Consider the following 17,720-nt stretch of genomic DNA (forward strand, 5'->3'; position numbering starts at 1 on the left):
AGGCTGGAGGTTGAGGAGAAGTGAATGGGGGAAAGGTGAAATATTGGCCAAAGGGTACTAAGTTTCTGTGAGACATAAATATAAGTTTTAGTAATCTATTGCAGAACATAATGACCATAGTTAAAAATAATATAATGTATGGTTCAAATTTGCTAAGAGCGTTTTTTACATGTTCTCAATACAAAAATAACTATGCATGGCAATGGCTATGCTAATTTGCTTTATTTAATAATTCCACCTTATTTATTAGCTTTTCATTTCTGCATGAGGAGTTGCCAAAAATTTACTTACTTAAAACAACACACACACATACTAAATCACAGTTTCTGTGAGTCAGGAGTCAAGGCACAATTTTGTTGTGTCTTCTGCAAGGCTGCAATGAATATGTTGGCTACGATTAGGTTCTCATTTAAATGCTCAACTACATATGGATTCACTCCCAAGGTCACTCTGGTTATTTTCTTGAGGTTGTAGGACAGGAGGCTTCTAGTTTGTTGCTTGATGTGCATGAGGTGGGCTGCTTCTGTCGGTTCTGAGAGGTTGCCTGCAGATTCTTGCTATGAGTCTCTCTCCATAGGCCCTTTTACAATATGGCAGCTTACATTTTCAAAGCCCAAAGGGGAGAAAGATAGAGTGTTAGATACTATAAAATAACCACAGGAGTAACATTCCATCACTGTTTGTATTGTATTCTTCAGAAGCAAGTGACTGGTCTTACACTTAATGGAAAGAATATTACTAAACGGCGTAGATACCATGAGGTGGGGATTATGGCAGGCACTACGGGGACTAACCACCAGAAACTGATTTTTCCCTCAGATAGTGCTTTTTCTTTGGCTTCACCCACTTTCAGAGGTATTTTGCCTTGGAATCCTAATTTGATAAACTTTCCATCAATATAGTTAATTAATTAAATCCTGAACATTCACTTCTAATAGTTGTCTATTGCAATTATAATGAACAAAGCCATTTTGACAAAAAATAATCCTCAAGTGGCAATTTTCACCAAATTTTGTACAAAATACTTAGAGAAAAGGTAAAGGATTATAGAGATAATTTTAAAAATAAAAGACTAGTTATGCAATAAAGCGTGAATGATAAAAATGCTTAAATAAAAAGGTTAAACAAAATCTAAGCTTGAAATAAAAAATCAAATACAAGATTTCATAAAATGAGTTTCTTTAACATCACAAAAATTAAGAATAATGAAAGCTAAAACCATTAATAATTTAACTGATAAGCATAACATGTTTACTTTATAATGTGTAAAGACAGTCTTTCACTCCCAGTCCATGCACAAATGTTGACAACACATTAGTCATTACACAAATCGCTATGCACTGCAAACATCACAAAATTTTTGTGCTGAAAATTATCTGAAATGCTGTGCAAACATACATGTTTTAAAATTCAAGTTGATGTATTTTGTTTATTCTCTCTGTTACAGATGTAATATATTGTAGCTTTATCCTCTTAACTCCATCATACAAGTGAGAAAAATATTTTTTTCTGCCTTTCATGCTCACAAATCTGATGGCATGTTGCAAAGACACATATCCTTTATCTGTTTTGGTGTTGCTTTTTTTCTGAGGCAGGTTCAAATAATGCCAAACAGAAGTGACATTTGTAGAATACTTATTTGATAATAAAAATAGTGGAATCAAACTTGAACTGCAAGTAATGTTTACAAACAACCCTGAAGTTGTAATTTTTCATTAATTATCCACGCTTGCTATTTTTTTAAAAAAAGAATGAAAGTACTAATGAACAATTGAGGGATAGGCTAGTAGGAATTCTGAGACACAAAGCATAGTGGAGAAGAATAAACCCCTCAATATACTGTAATCTTCAAATTACATTTTTTTCTTAGGAATGAAATCACCAGATTGTGCTTTCTCCACTTAATGTGAAAAGACATTTCACAATATGTCACTTATCTTAGTTAAAGAAATGTTGGCTGGCGATGTTCTACAAATATTGTGTCTGTTATAATTTAAAAAGACATGCCAGAATACAATGTAAGAAAGTTTCATATATTTATCTAAGAGAAGTTCAAATCCAAACTTCAGCTGAAGACGAGAAAATCCCTTATCAGTCTTAAAGACTTTAGTTCACATAGCTTCTAGAGCTTGACAAGAAACTGAATATGCTTTCTATTTTTTGGATCCTTTTAAATAGTATCTAGTTAACAATTCCCAGCTGCTCCTACTCAAGTCTCATTTAACCTTCTGTCTGTCTGAAGACCAGTAGCTCTTAAAGGAAAAACTAAGACTTCAAAATAGAACCTCCTGGGGTAGTCTAAAGCCATGTACCAGATGATTAGTGTAGAAAATGGCTCAATTTATATGTGTGCAACTCTTATAAAGAGTGCAACATTATACAAGTTAAAGTCCTATTTAACTTGTATAATGAATTATAAAAATAACGAGTTTGAGTTGTTTCACTTATTTAGCCTTTTCCCTCAAAATGAAATGTTACAATGAAAACAATAAATGGGGAAAAATGATGCCTTCATAATTATTGACCTTAAGTGAAGACTGCATATTATTTGTACCAATACCTCTAGTTCTCCTAGGAAAAAACGTGAGGTCAATACTTTGGTTCACATTTTAAAGCTCGAATTGAAGATTCAGATAACCAATAAATGGAGCGTGAAAAGAAAGGACAAATGCTAAATTAGAAAAGTTTTTTATGTAGACTGTTGATATTTCCATTCATGTCCAAATAAAAATAAATTACCTTCAATATGAATACATCTAAATTGTCAACTGAATTCTGAACTAAGATGATTTCTCTACAGATAATAAGTATATTATATATATATTTACAACAGGTAAATATAAACATTACGTTAAAAAGAGTTTCACTTAACTGAGAAAAGAAATAAACATATTTATTTAAGCTTATATACAATAAGAACTTTTTTCATGTTTATGTAACAAAATTGTAGGTTTCCCAACTTAAGTATGCATTGCATACATATATACACACATATATATGTATATATGTGTGTATACATATATGTACAAACACATATACATAGATAAATATGTATCTATACTTTGGTTTACAAAAGTATACTCGACATATGTAAAGTATACTTAAAGACTAAAAATAGCTCAGCAGAAATAAAATTCCTCAGACTCTAAAATCCAAAACAAAAAGAATCACCAATATTTCAAACAACAAAGCCATAAATGTATTTCAGATCTTCATTAATTTAGCCCATGTGATAAAGTTCTGCTCTGCCTTATATTGGGTAAGCAATCTTTCTGAGCACATCAGCCTTTCAATTAGTGCCTTGGAAGTTTTCTCTCTAATCCAATGACACAGTCTCCAAAGTTACCAGAAACCTTCATTCAAGAGTCCTTTTCATGGACTTCCTCAAAGAAACAAGTTCTGGACTGTAGCTGGTGATAAGTCCTTTTTTGAGAAGGATCAAAGCAAACAACAATTGTGGATGACAAAAGTCTTAAGACAGCCATAGTTAAAGACACAGTTGACAAAGAAATTTGATTATTTCTGTGGCATACGAGTTAATATAATACATTTGTTACTGATAAGATATATTAAGACATATCTGAATTTTAGGAATCTCATACAATCCTGGAATGCATATTAACAATACATCCATATAAATATAACTCAAAGGAAGCTAAACACTACCTCAGAGTGATAATGCTTCCTGCATAATTCTAACATAACAAATAAACCTATTAAATTTAATATGTCTCCCTTGAACTTCAGTGAATCTAATATCTAAAAAAATTACTTTGAGGTCAAAAAGCCTGAATTTAGAAGTTGACATTTCACTCTTGGAAAGTTTTCCAAATATCAAAGTTTTAAGACACATGATATAACAAAATAGAATCACAGGTAACTATAAAATAGGCATTCATTTAGAAAAAGGGATAAAACAAAAAATGTTTACCTTTTGATAGAAAGGAGACTCAATCTATCAAACAATAAGACCTAATAAGGATAGCATGAAGCCAACTTAATCTGTCTCTCCCCACTCCCATTTTTTTCCCTGTAGTTTGTTCTAAAGGTAAACAAAATATTTTCTCTTATTAATATTACACAAATATTTTGTCCAAAAGAGAAAACCAAAATTTTACCTTTGTATGGGACATTATTAATGTTAAAGTGAATTTTAATAAAACCTCGTAAACAAATGTTTTAAAATTTTTATCAGTTTGACCATACGTAAAATGTTCATAAACTTTTTTTTTTTTTTTTTTTTAAGACTGAGTCTCACTTTGTCACCCAGGCTGGAGTGAAACGCTACAGTCTTCACTCACTGCAACCTCTGCCTCCCGGATTGAAGTGGTTCTCACGTCTCAATCTCCAGAGTAGCCGGGATTACAGGCGTACGCCAACACACGCAGCTAATTGTTTTTGTATTTTTAGTAGAAATGGGGTTTCACCATGTTAGCCAGGCTGGTCTCAAACTCCTGGCCTCAAGTGATCCACCGACCTCAGCCTCCCAAAGAGCTGGGATTATAGACGTCAATCACCATGCCCAGCCTTATAAACTTTTTATAACCGTTCACAATTTTTTATGAAAATGCACATCAATGCTCCAAAAATAAAACCCTGTCATTCTGACCCAAGGGCTCAGACACTGGCCTTGCATCAGTGTGCTGTTGATATGAATGCTTAATATACAAACACAATGAACTAATCACTTCTAACAATCTCATGTACCCCCTCTTCTATGATAGTCCCTGGGCCTAGAATAATTAAATAGTTTTAGTTTCTAGGCTTGTGTCTCACAAAAGCAGTTCATTTTGATTGCCATCTTCTCTAGAGTTAGAAACGGGATTTGACAGGTGTCAATGCACAAAATTTATCAAGGGTTGGTGCTCTCTTCAGACCCAGGATTCAAAGCCCTGTAACTTAATAGCACAAGGATTAGTTAATAGGATACTTATTCTACAGAAAATCCTATCATTCTGTCTTACATGTTACAAATTAAAACAATGTGATTTGGTGTTTCGGAGTTAATACCTATAGCACTTCAAACCACTGTATCATATTAGTTAGGTTATTCTTTGCATACGTCGAATTGCTAGTATTCTAGTGATAGAACTGTCATCAAAGGCATCAAAAAATGGTGGGTTCTATGCCAAACTTATCAAAGAAAGACACCTAACTTTTCTCTCCATCAAAAAAAGGTAAATATAAATATTAGTTTAGAAAGTTCAACATGAGAATAAATAATCTTTCACTGAAATATTATACAATAAAACAGGTATGGGCTGGGCACAGTGGCTCACATCTGTAATCCCAGCACTTTTGGCGGCTGAGGCAGGCAGACTGCCTGAGCTCAGAAGTTCGCGACTAGTCTGGGCAACACAGTGAAACCCCGTCTCTACTAAAATACAACAAATTAGCAAGGCGTGGTAGCATGCGCCTGTAGTCCCGGCTAGTTGGGAGGCTGAGGCAGGAGAATTGCTTGAACCCGGGAGGTGGAGGTTGAAGTGAGCCGAGATTGCGCCAGTGCACTCCAGCCTGGGTGACAGAACAAGACTGTCAAAAACAAGCAAACAAACAAACAAACAAATAAAAAACAGGAACGAAGTAAGAATAAGCACACAGTAATTTCTGTATTTTGTTCCAGCTATTTAAAAGAGCATCATTAGGCATTTCCAAGACTGGTTTCTGGATACATTACTGACAACTTATTAGATAACTTTCACCACTAAAATCTTCGGGCCAGTAGAACACTTGTACATATTTTTTTTCAAGTATGCACATGATTGCCCATCAGTGAAAAATGGCTTGGGATCAAAAATCACTAGAAAGTCTCAGTTTTTATTAACACTTAATCTAAGTAAATGTTACTTAATTTTAATAATGGTAAACACAACTAAAGTAGTTTGAGAAAAATCTCAATATCATTTCCTCAAGGACAAAGCCAATCTTTTCTGAACACTAAACCTTTATATCCATATCACAGCTTTTTTCTTTTATTGAAGTAAGAGGAAACCAACTCAAAATATTGATTTAAATGAACTATCTTGGAAATAAACACTATTTAAACATTTCTAATCTCATCTACTTTTTCAAATAACAAAATATATAATGTATTATTTCTGTTCAGAACATATAAAAATAAGTCTTTTATTTTTTTTGGTTTTTTGACCAGTAAGTATAAAGCTCTTGTAGCTCTCTGGCTCATCAGAGGTAAGTAAAAGCAACCAAATTTTAAATGGCAGGCATGTTCTATCAATTTTTGCAGGTTTTACAAATGTAGCTGAGGAATATAAGATGAATTGAACAAATGATGTCTTGTTAGAAATGCATAGAAATCAAAATGACTATTCATGGAACCAAACAAAGGCCTTGCATTGGAAATTAAAAAAGCATAAATCATCCTATCAAGTAAAGCCCAAAGGAGAACAAACAGCAAATAAATAGAAAAATAAGAAACAAAAACAGGAAATAAACAGAAAAGCAACCCCCACATATTCTCCTATTTAGTTTGTCTTGGAGGTTACAGTGATACCCAAAGAGAGAACCAAAAAAAAAAAAATCATGTGGTAAATATTTTAGTCCCAATACACAATTTAACATCTTTAAGTTCACCACTACTACTACACAATTTGTGCAATTAAGATGCAATTAAGAAATTCACTTTAGGTACATGACCAGTAAGTACCCTAGTAGTCATACCATCTATGTAGAATATCAAAGACAGTGTGAAGCGATACAAAAATGTATGTGAAATTTGGCTCCATGCTAAACCCGGCTTCATGCTTAGCTATATTTTCAGAAATTGCGAAACTGCCAATATATTTTTTACCTTATTGATTATTTTGCCTTCATCAAGACTAAGGCCATTAACTATGAGCAATGTTAATTAGTCAAATTTCTCAACTTTTCTATTAGGTTTAAAAAATATTTTGTTATCTAAACTTTTTCAGTTTCCTACTTTCTCTGTATGTACCTGAAAACAGACACACAGAGAAACAGGAAAAACTACATATGATTTACACAGACCATCTATAATATCCTTAGACTTTGTTTTGTCCTAGATTTATTTTTAATAAACAGTCATTTTACTTTAGGACAAAAATTCACCATACGAGATCTTTTCTCGTATAAATTATTCTCTTCTTTATAATCCTCCTTACCAAAAATACACCTTCATGTTCGTAACTTTCTTCAAATCTATCTCACTTACTGGGTCCTTACTACCGTATTTCATAAATAACACTTTTAAGTTCATAATTTGAATTAACTTTTTGATAACTTCTGAATTAGACAAAAGCTTTCTTTTTCTCACTAAAAATACATCTTTTGGTATATTTTATACAGACTTACATGTTAACTATAATTTTTATCCTTAGTAACCTTAAATTTTATTGAAATCCTGGGAAGCAGGAAATACTGAACTATCCAGAAGGTTTTAAACAGGTGCCATAGCTGAGAAGATGGGATATCAGTCTCAAATCCGTCTCCCTGACCAACTAAAACGAGTGCTTTATATATTATGGAAGAAATGTTGCAGTGTTTAAGGAAACAGGAATTAGGGAGCGGCAAGGAAGCAATCATAATGAATGAGGGGTCTGGCATTTCATAGTTTGGATGTGGTGATCTGATAAGCTTCAGTTCTTTGATACTTTTTTTTTTTTTCTTCAGAGGCCTGGGGATCCTTTCCTGAAGAAGGAACTCAGATAAAACAGTTCTAGCTGGGCGAGGTGGCTCATGCCTCTAATCCCAGCACTTTGGGAGGCCGAGGCAGGCGAATCACAAGGTCAGGAAATCCAAACCATCCTGGCTAACACGGTGAAACCTCGCCTCTACTAAAAATACAAAAAATTAGCCGGGCGAGGTGGCGGGCGCCTGTAGTCCCAGCTACTCGGAAGGCTGAGGCAGGAGAATGCCGTGAACCCAGGAGGGGGAGCTTGCAGTGAGGCGAGATTGCGCCACTGCACTCCAGTCTGGGCGACGGAGCCAGACTCCGTCTCAAAAAAACAAAACAAAACAAAAACAGCTTTAAGATCCGACGAGTTAATTTATATGTTCATAAAACAAACAAACAAAAAACATCTATCTATTGTACTATTGGGTCAGTTTCACTTACTCTGATGGTCTCTGAAGTTTGAATAAACACCTGACATGAAAGGATGAGGTACAGAGTCACAAATCAGGTCCCTTACCACTCATTGTACATTTGCAAGCATATACGAGATCTTAAAACTAATGTTGCATATCATACAGATCATAAAGAGAAAAATTAAATATCAGAAATTACGTGAACTTAATGGTCCAAATTATCATTTAATGTTTAGTATTTTATATAAATTATTTTGAGAATTACTACTATGGTAAGTAGGCAATAAAGAGTGTTCTCCTTCATAGTAGAGAAGGTTTATAAGAAATATGTTCCCCCAAATTATCAAGCTATGTCCCCTTCGCACTTCTATCAAAAACAGCACAATGATGTACCCCAGCTAAAACTGCTCGGAAGTAAAATGAACAAACAAAACACGTGCTTGAACTCTGTTAACTTTACTTGTGTCAGCTCCAATTTAAGAGCTACTTAAATTGTAAATAAGAAAAATAACTGTATCTAAGCATTCTTCTTCATAATATAGATTAAAATTTTTTGTAACTAAACTTTAAAAACTTTTATCCAACTTTTTATTCCTGCAGGATTAGAAATCTAGAGCATGTTTGAAATTAAAATATCTAATTTAAGTATATATTAGATATTGTATATAATAAATTTTATGTTTCTATTCTTTGTAAGAAAGTTTATAAGGTATTCTGAAATACGTGGCTAACAGTTAGTTCATTATTCATATATTTACTTTAAATAAAATAGAAATGCCTCAACCTAAAATTTCTATAAATGATTATCATTTACTTTTAATAAGCTGAGTCCAGTCATTAGAACATATAAATTTCTTAGACCTAAGAAGCTATTTAATAGATGGTTTACATGTGCATCCAGGTTTGCGTCCTAAAAATCCTATACCATTCAATGTGAAAATTTATGCATATTATAAAGTGTTGTCAGTCTATTATTAGATATTTAGTATATTCAAAAATTGTGGAATCTAGAACAAGGAACAATATTTCTTTGTGTTTCAGCTTTTGTGGTACATTAATACTGTCTATCTTTAATATTATAAGTAACGAAATATAAATCCAATGGGGAATAAATAACGGACAATAATAACATTAGGAAAGCCTAACTACATTTCTATCAAAACTGTTCAACAGTAATTACACTGACATCTTTATATAATTGTGTAACAATTAGGTTAATGTGTATAAAAGGCATGCCATTAATAAAGATATAATTAGACTTGAAATTCTACTTCACAGAGTTTAAATTCAGTCTTATTAAAAGCTTAAAATCAAGAGATAAATATTGGCTTCTATAACATTTGCATTCATAAAATGAAGTACTATTATCAGTTCCATGTTCTCAGTAAGTGTATCAGTATTTTTGTTTGTTGGAAGGGTAAAAGCTACCAAGATTATAGCTTGTCAAAATTGTAAATAAATATTTATGAATCTACAGTGTACCCTGTGACTAAATTTAAATTAATGATTCAATTAACTCTAGATTTAGGATGTTATTGGTTAATATACACATACAAATATTTTTATTTGTTCGTTTCTGCAGTGATACATACATCAGCTGAATGATGTGTGCTGAGACTTAAGATGATAGCTATGTAATTAGGAGTTTCGTGCTATATATATCAAACATTCCAGAAAAAGATGGTAGTAATTCACTGATTATGCTTTAACAAACTTGAAGATACTCAATGTTCCGTTCTAGCCTTTTTATAGAAGACAATTTGCAATACATATGTAAAGAAATTTTATTAAGTAGTACAAAAATGGATTCTGAAAACAGAATATTTTTATTATATAAGTTAAGCTTCAAAATACAAACATCAAAACAGACTACAACTTTTAAAATAATATTTAAAGTAACCTTTGACTTTTTCCCAAGATTTGCGAATCAATGAATTTTTCTATTTGCATTTATGTTGTAATATCTACCTATAGACAATCTCAAAAGACTTCAACTTTACTCAGTGAAATCACTGAAGTGGAGCCACCTATGGTGTGTAACAATATAAGCTTTTTTTCTTGAGGAACGATGGGGAAATGGGTACTCATTTCTGAATTACAAAGTAGATATTGAAGTAAGTAGAGACTAATATGTACTTTGTAGGAAATTTGCACACAAGAAAATTACTTGATTATTTTTCTAAATTTGAATATTGTGTTGAGTGCATATGTAAACACGACATAAGCAGCACAGACAGGTGTTGTGCAAATAAAAACTCTACTTTGAACAAAGCATGAGCTTTTTCATTTCTGAAATATTTGTTGTATGACTATGATCAGTCTCTTGAAAGTAAAACCCTTTTGCAAATTATCTAATTTTTGTTTTAGGGAATATTTGTTCATTTTAATGTTTTAGAGGGTTACGGTTTTTATTTGGATTAAACTGTGAAGTAAAATAGACAAACATAAATTTGAATTATTTGAATTTGTAGATCAATAAATTTAAAATGTATAAGATTATAGGTATGATTCTGTCAGATTTCTGATTTTCAAAGGAGAATAGGTTGCAAAAATATTAATTCTAATTAGGGAAATAAACTATGAATTAATTGTATAAAAAATAAAAATCAAACTGGTAATAGCAAATTAAGTAACCTCCCCCAAGCACATCTACAAAAACTGAGATATATACCTCTGTATCTATCTATCTATCTATCTATCTATCTATCTATCTATCTATCTATCTATCTATCTATCTATCTATCTATGTATCTATCTATCTGTCTATCTATCTATCTATCTATCTATCTATCTATCTATCTATCTATCTATCTAGTCTGTTTATCAATCTATCGATCTGTCTATCTAGATGCTCAGTGTGGTGAGCCTAATGTTGTCACAATCTTCTTGGAACTGAACCTAATGGAGGAAGGAACATCCCAACTCTTTTGCCATATTCTAATGATTACAAATGAATCACCTGTTCTAGCTAAAACTCAAGGGGAGATAATTACACGAGGGCATGCCACCAAGGGCAGGGGTCAGAGTAGACCATTTTAGAGACTCTGCCTCAGTGGCCTGGTGAACACAATTCATTTGCTTTCAGACTCAAAAGTGCTGATTTCCATGTTGAAAAGTGAATAAAAAGTAGGACGCCTCCCAGAAAATTTATACTAGTTTTAGACCAATTCAATTCTTTAACTGGATTAAAGCTATCCAGGAATGCTAATGTTTGCAGTGTCTCTTAGGTCTAGTGATCTCTGGAAGCTGATAAAAGAAAAAGTATACTCTATCTGTTTAGTATGAGGTAGATCACATCAGACTAAATATCAAATTGGTTTTTCAAACAACTTTGCAAGTGAAAGATCCAGCATGCAGAAAGAAATGACCAGACATATGAACATGTGAGATGCGAAGATACTGATGAAAATCAACAGAACAAATTAGATAATGGAGATAGAACTATAAGGGTTCTAAATTTTAAAATTATAAGGCACAGATTATATATATACACATATACACTATAAAATATATAAAATATACACTGTATTTTATACATATATACTATTATATATGTGTATGTATTATAAACTTATATATACATACTATCTGTAAAATATAATGCACTGTATTATACACATATATACTGATATATACAAATATATGTATTATATACTAATATACATAAATGATACATATTACATGTTATATTACATACATATATAAATATATACTGTATATATTACATACATACTTACTGTATGTATATAGTGATTTATGCAGTGTATTATTCATGTAGATATACACTAGATATATATGATAAGTATATATTTGTGTATGTATATTAAAAACTCATATATACTATGATATATGTATTATATATAATATATATATTATATGCATCCACACACACACAAACACATACATATACATATGATTAATTCAAAAAATAGAAAAACTACCACTACTACTACTACTACTACAATGTTTCAGGATGCACAGTTAAGAAGTAAAATTATAAGCAAAAGCAAATAAATGATTGCCACAAAAGGCACCATACTGGTTATCTTTGCAGGGAAAGAAGAGGGTAGTAATTTGAAACTAGTATGAGGGAAACTTTTGGGAGCTGTCAATGTTCTAATTCTTGACATACTTGGTGGGACATTGGTGTTTACATTATAAGTAAATTATGGACATCTAAACATTTGTTCTGTGAATTATTATATGTATATGTTATATTTCATAAGAAAGTTTTGAAAGTGAAGGATTTGATAATTGCCCTGATTTGATCATTATAATATGTATACATGCATTCACATATCACATTGTACCCTAAAAATATGTGCAAATATTATGTGTCAAGATCATAAATTTAAATATTAAATCAATAAAAAATAAAGTGTTAAAGAAAGAAGACAGGTATAAAAATAAACATTGCTTTTTGGTTTTTAAAATGATTGAGGAGAAGGGATAAAGAGACTTATAAATATCACTTTTGACACTTAAGAATTCTCATTTGTGAGAGTTTTTGTCATGAAAGGCTATTGAATTTTATCAAATGATTTTCCTGCATCTATTAAGATAATCATGTACTTTTTCTTTATTCTGTTAATGCAATGTTTTATGTTGATGCATCTGCATATGTTGAGCAACACTGTTATCCCAGGAATAAACTCTACTTGATCATGGAGTATGATCCTTTTAATGTGCTGTTGAATTTAGTTTGCTAGTGTTTTGTTGAGGATATTATTATTATTATTATTATTATTATTATTATTATACTTTAAGTTCTGATATTTTTACAGGAGTTGATCAGGGATACCGGCCTGTAGTTGATTTCCCTAGTAATATCTTTATTTGGCTTTGACATCAGTGTAATCCTGGTCTCATGAAATGAGTATGGAAGTCCTCTTTCCTTTTCAATTTTTTGAAAGAATTTGAAAAGGATTGGTGTTAATTATCCTTTAAATGTGCAGTAGAATAAATCAGTGAATCCATCTGGGCTTTTCTTTGTTGGGAGGTTTTTGATTACTAATTCAATAAACTTCTGTTATTGGTCTGTTCACATTTTCTATTTCTTCATGATTCAGTCTTAATACATTATATGTTTTTAAGAATTTATCCATTTCTTTGACTTTACTAATTTGTTGGCAAATAAATATTCATCATACCTTTTTATAATTCTTTTCATTTCTGTGGCTTTAGTTCTAATGTCCCCTAATTCATTTATAATACCATTTATTTGCAAATTCTCTCTGTTTTTGTTTTTAATAGTTAGCCTAGTTAACAGTTTGTCAATTTTATCTGTAAAATGGGACCATATAAGATCCTGACTATCCAAAGAAATCTTTAGAAAGAACAAAGCTAAAGACACCACACTTTCTGATTTTAAAATATGTTACAAAGCTACAGTGATTTAAACTGCATGATATTGGTATTAAAAAAAACCTACAATGTAGTCGAAAAAAAAAATAGAGAGCCCAGAAATAAACCCATGAATGTTGTATACAGTTAACTGATCTTTAACAAGTTTGTCAATAATACTGAACAAAAAGGATAATCTATTCAAGTAATGGTGTTGGAAATCCACATGCAAAAAGAATGAAATTGGACCCTTTCTTCACATCACACACGCACACGCACACACACACACACCCCTAACTCAAAATAGATAAAAGTTTGAAATATAAAACCTGAAAATGTAAAACTCCCAGGGACAACCTGTCATAACATTGGTCTTGACACTAATTTCTTGGATATGCAACCAAAAGCACAAGACACAAGCAGAAACAGACAAGTGAAAGTACATCCATCTAAAAAGCTTCTGCACAGCAAAAGAAACGATTGACAGAATGAAAAGGCAACTTATATTTGCAAATCATATATCTGATAAGTGGATAATATGTAATGTATATAAGGAGCTCTTAAAACTCAATAACAAAAATATCTTGATTAAGAAACAGATCAAAGACTTTAATAGGCACCCTGCCAAAGAAGATATACAGATGAAAAATCAGCATATAAAAAGATGCTCCACATTATATGTCATTAGGTAAATGCAAATTTATAAAAACAAATAAATACCACCACATAACTATGAGAATGGCCAAGATCAAGAACACAGACAACACATAATATTGGTGAGAATGTGGAGTAACAGAAACTCTCATTCATTGTTGTGAAAATGCAAACTAGTACAGCCACTTTTGAAGACAGTTTTGTAGAGTCTTACAAAACTAAATATAATTTTACCTTGTGATGCAACAATCTCTCTCGTGTGCATGTTCAACTTCCAAAGGAGCTAAAAACTTAAGTCCACAAAAAGTCCTGCACACAGATATTTACAGCAACTTTATTCATAATTTCCAAAACTTGGAAGCAACCAATATATCCTACAGTAGGTGAATAAATAAATAATCTGTGGTACATCCAAATAATTGAATATTATTAAGTACTAAAACAAAATGAGACATCAAGCCATGAGAAGACACAGAGGGAAATGAAATTTGTATTACTAGGTGAAAGAAGACAATTTAAAAAGGCTACATACTACATGATTTTAATTATATAACTTCCAAAAAACTCAAAATCATGGAGTCAATAAAAATTTTAGTAGTTGCCAGTGTTGGGGCAAGGGGAGGATGAATAGGTAGAGCACAAAGAATGTTTAAACCATTAAATATACTCTGAATTACATTATAATGGTGTACATATGTCATAATTTCGTCTAAGCCTACAGAATATACAAGACCAAGAGTGAAACCACGTAATTGATGGACTCTTGGTAATATCATGTGTCAATGTAGGCTCCTCTATTGTAAAAAATTGTACCACCCTGGTGGGGCATATTGATGATTGGGGAGGTTGTGTATGTATGGTTACAGAAGTTGTGTATGATATCTTTGTCCCTTCTTCTCAATGTTGTCGTGAAATTAAAACTCTGAAAATACTGTCTTTTAAAAAAATGGGCAAAAGCTTGAATAGACATTTTTCCAAAGAAGACATTCAAATGGTGAACAGGCATACAGAAAGAAGCACGGCATCACTCATAATCAGGGAAATGAAAATCAAAATCACAATGAGATATTCTCAGGCATGTTAGAATGACTATTATAAAAGAATCAAAGGATAAAAGTTTTGGTAGGCTTGTGGATAAATTAGAACCCTTCCCTGTACACTGTTGCTGGGAACGTAAAATGGTGCAGCCACTTTGGAAAACGCTATAGAGATTCCTCAAAAAGTTAAAAGTAGAACTACATAGCCAGACGTGGTGGTGGGCATCTGTAATCCCAGCTACTTGTGAGGCTGAGGCAGGAGAATGGCTTGAACCAGGGAGGCGGAGGTTGCAGTGAGCTGAGAAAGTGCCACTGCACTCCAGCCTGAGTGACAGGAGGAAGACCCCGTCTTTAAAAAAAAAAAAGTAGAACTACCATATGATCCAACAAAATCATTTCTGGGTACATATCTAAAATAATCATAGTTAGAACATATAAAAGTTATCTGTACTCCTATGTTTGTTGCAGTGGTATTTAGAGCAGCCAAGGTATGGAAACAACCTTAATGTTCATCAACAGATGAACAGGTTTAAAAAATGTGGTATATACATATATTGGAATATTATTCAGTCTTAAAAAATGAGGAAATTTTGCTACATGTGACATTGTGCATAAACCTGGAGGACATTATGCTAACTGAAATAAACCAGATCCCTTGTGATCAACCCTCATCAACCTCTTCCCCTTCTTGTTTCTGGCAATAGTCAATCTGCTTTCTGAAACTATAGTTTTGCCTTTTCAGGAATTTCAGAAAATGAAATGCCGCATTTTAAGCATTTCATTTCTTTAGGCTTTTAAACGAATTCACATTGTTTCATGTATGAATTTTTTATTCCTTTTTCTTCTTGCTGAGTAATGTACCACTTCATGGACACGCCACAAATTAGTTATCTATTTTCTACATCATTTGCTTTTGGGTTAGTTTCGGGTTCAGGCTATTACGAATAAAGCCATAAGGAATATGTGAGCATTTCAGTATATGCCTTTTGAAGGGCATATATTAACATGTCTTTTTTTTTTTTTTTTTTTTTTTTTTTTTTGAGACGGAGCCTCGTTCTTTCACCAGGCTGGAGTGTAGCGGCCTGATCTCGGCTCACTGCAACCTCCAACTCCCTGGTTCAATTGATTCTCCTGCCTCAGCCTCCCAAGTAGCTGGGATAAAAGGCATGTGCCACCACGCCCAGCTAATTTTTGTATTTTTGGTAGAGACGGGGTTTCACCATATTGACCAGGATGGTCTCGATCTCCTGACCTCTAATCTGCCTGCCTCGGTCTCCCAAAGTGCCGGGATTACAGGTGTGAGCCACTGCACCCGACCATATTATCATTTCTATCAGGTAAATTCCTAGGAGTAAAATTTTAGGGTAATATGGTAAGTGGATGCTTAACTTAGTAAGAAACTGCCAAGTTCTGTTGAAAGGGTCTATTTCCCTTTGCATTGTGAAGAGCAATATACGAGATTTCAAATTGCTCCATATCCTGTTTAATACTTAGAATTGTCAGTTGTTTTAATTAGAATCACTTGTGTGTGTGTGTGTGTGTGTGTATTATATTTTTGGTTTAATTTCCTTTTACATTATGACGAATAATGTGAGCATCTTGTTATGTGCTTATTTGCCATTCATTTCTGTTTAGCAACATGTTTAATTAAATATCTTGCTCATTTTTAAATTAGATTGTTTCATTTGCTATTACTTAGTTGTAATTGTGCTTTATATACTCTGGATACAAATATTGGATAGAAGTGTTGTGAATAAGTACTTTCAGTCTAAACACCTTGGCTTTTCATTATCTTTCTCGTCTTTTGATTTTAAATTCTTTGAAATTATGGTGATGTTTAACTTACAATTTTTTTTATGTTTCGTGTTTGTTTGTGTGCATGTGTGCTTGTGTTATGGAAAAGAAATAGTTGCCTATCCTGAGATAGAAAACCTTTTTTTTCTTATGTTTTCTTCCACAGTTTACATAGTTTCAAGTTTTAAATTTAGGTACAGACATATCTCAAATTATTTTTGGGAATGGTGTGATGTAAAATTTGTTTGTTTTTTTTTCCATGTGGCTACCAAGTTGATGTAACAACATTTTTGAAAACATATTCTATTTCCCTTTTAAGTACCCAGACACATTTATTTAAAATTAATTAATAATATATGAGTAGTTCTATTTCTAGACTCTTTTTTCCCATTTATTTATATATTTATCCTTCTACTAAAATGACATATTGGATATTGCATTTTTATTTTTATTTTTATTTTTAGAGAAGGAGTCTCACTGTTTTGCCCAGGATATACCCATCTCAGCCTCCTGAGCTTCTGAAACTACAAGCATGTATAACCAAACATGGGCGATTATTGTACCTTTAAATGATTTTGAAATTAGGCAAAGTAAGTTCTTCAACTTTGTCATTTTTTCATATAATTTTAGTAAATTGTAACTGTTTTGCTTTTTATACGAATTTTAACATCATTAGTTAAAATGAATATCAGTTTTACATTGCATTTTCTCTGTACTTGTGCCAAAAATCAGTTGTTCATGTACATTTGATCCTTGAACATCATGGGTTTTAACTGTACAGGTTCATTTATATATAGATTTTGTTCTGTCTCTGCTACCCTCAAGACA

General features: G+C 32.3%; 1 long non-coding RNA gene across 1 annotated transcript in view; it reads left to right on the forward strand.

Moving 5' to 3' along the window:
- LOC135969144 (uncharacterized) overlaps nucleotides 1-17,452 on the forward strand; it is a 59,211-nt gene extending 41,759 nt beyond the window's left edge. The window contains exon 3 of the long non-coding RNA XR_010584208.1: nucleotides 17,357-17,452. This is a non-coding gene — a long non-coding RNA (uncharacterized lncRNA). The remainder of the gene's footprint in view (nucleotides 1-17,356) is intronic.
- Nucleotides 17,453-17,720: the final 268 nt, after the last annotated feature.

Source organism: Macaca fascicularis, chromosome X, assembly GCF_037993035.2.
Source record: "Macaca fascicularis isolate 582-1 chromosome X, T2T-MFA8v1.1".
Taxonomy (NCBI): Eukaryota; Metazoa; Chordata; class Mammalia; order Primates; family Cercopithecidae; genus Macaca; species Macaca fascicularis.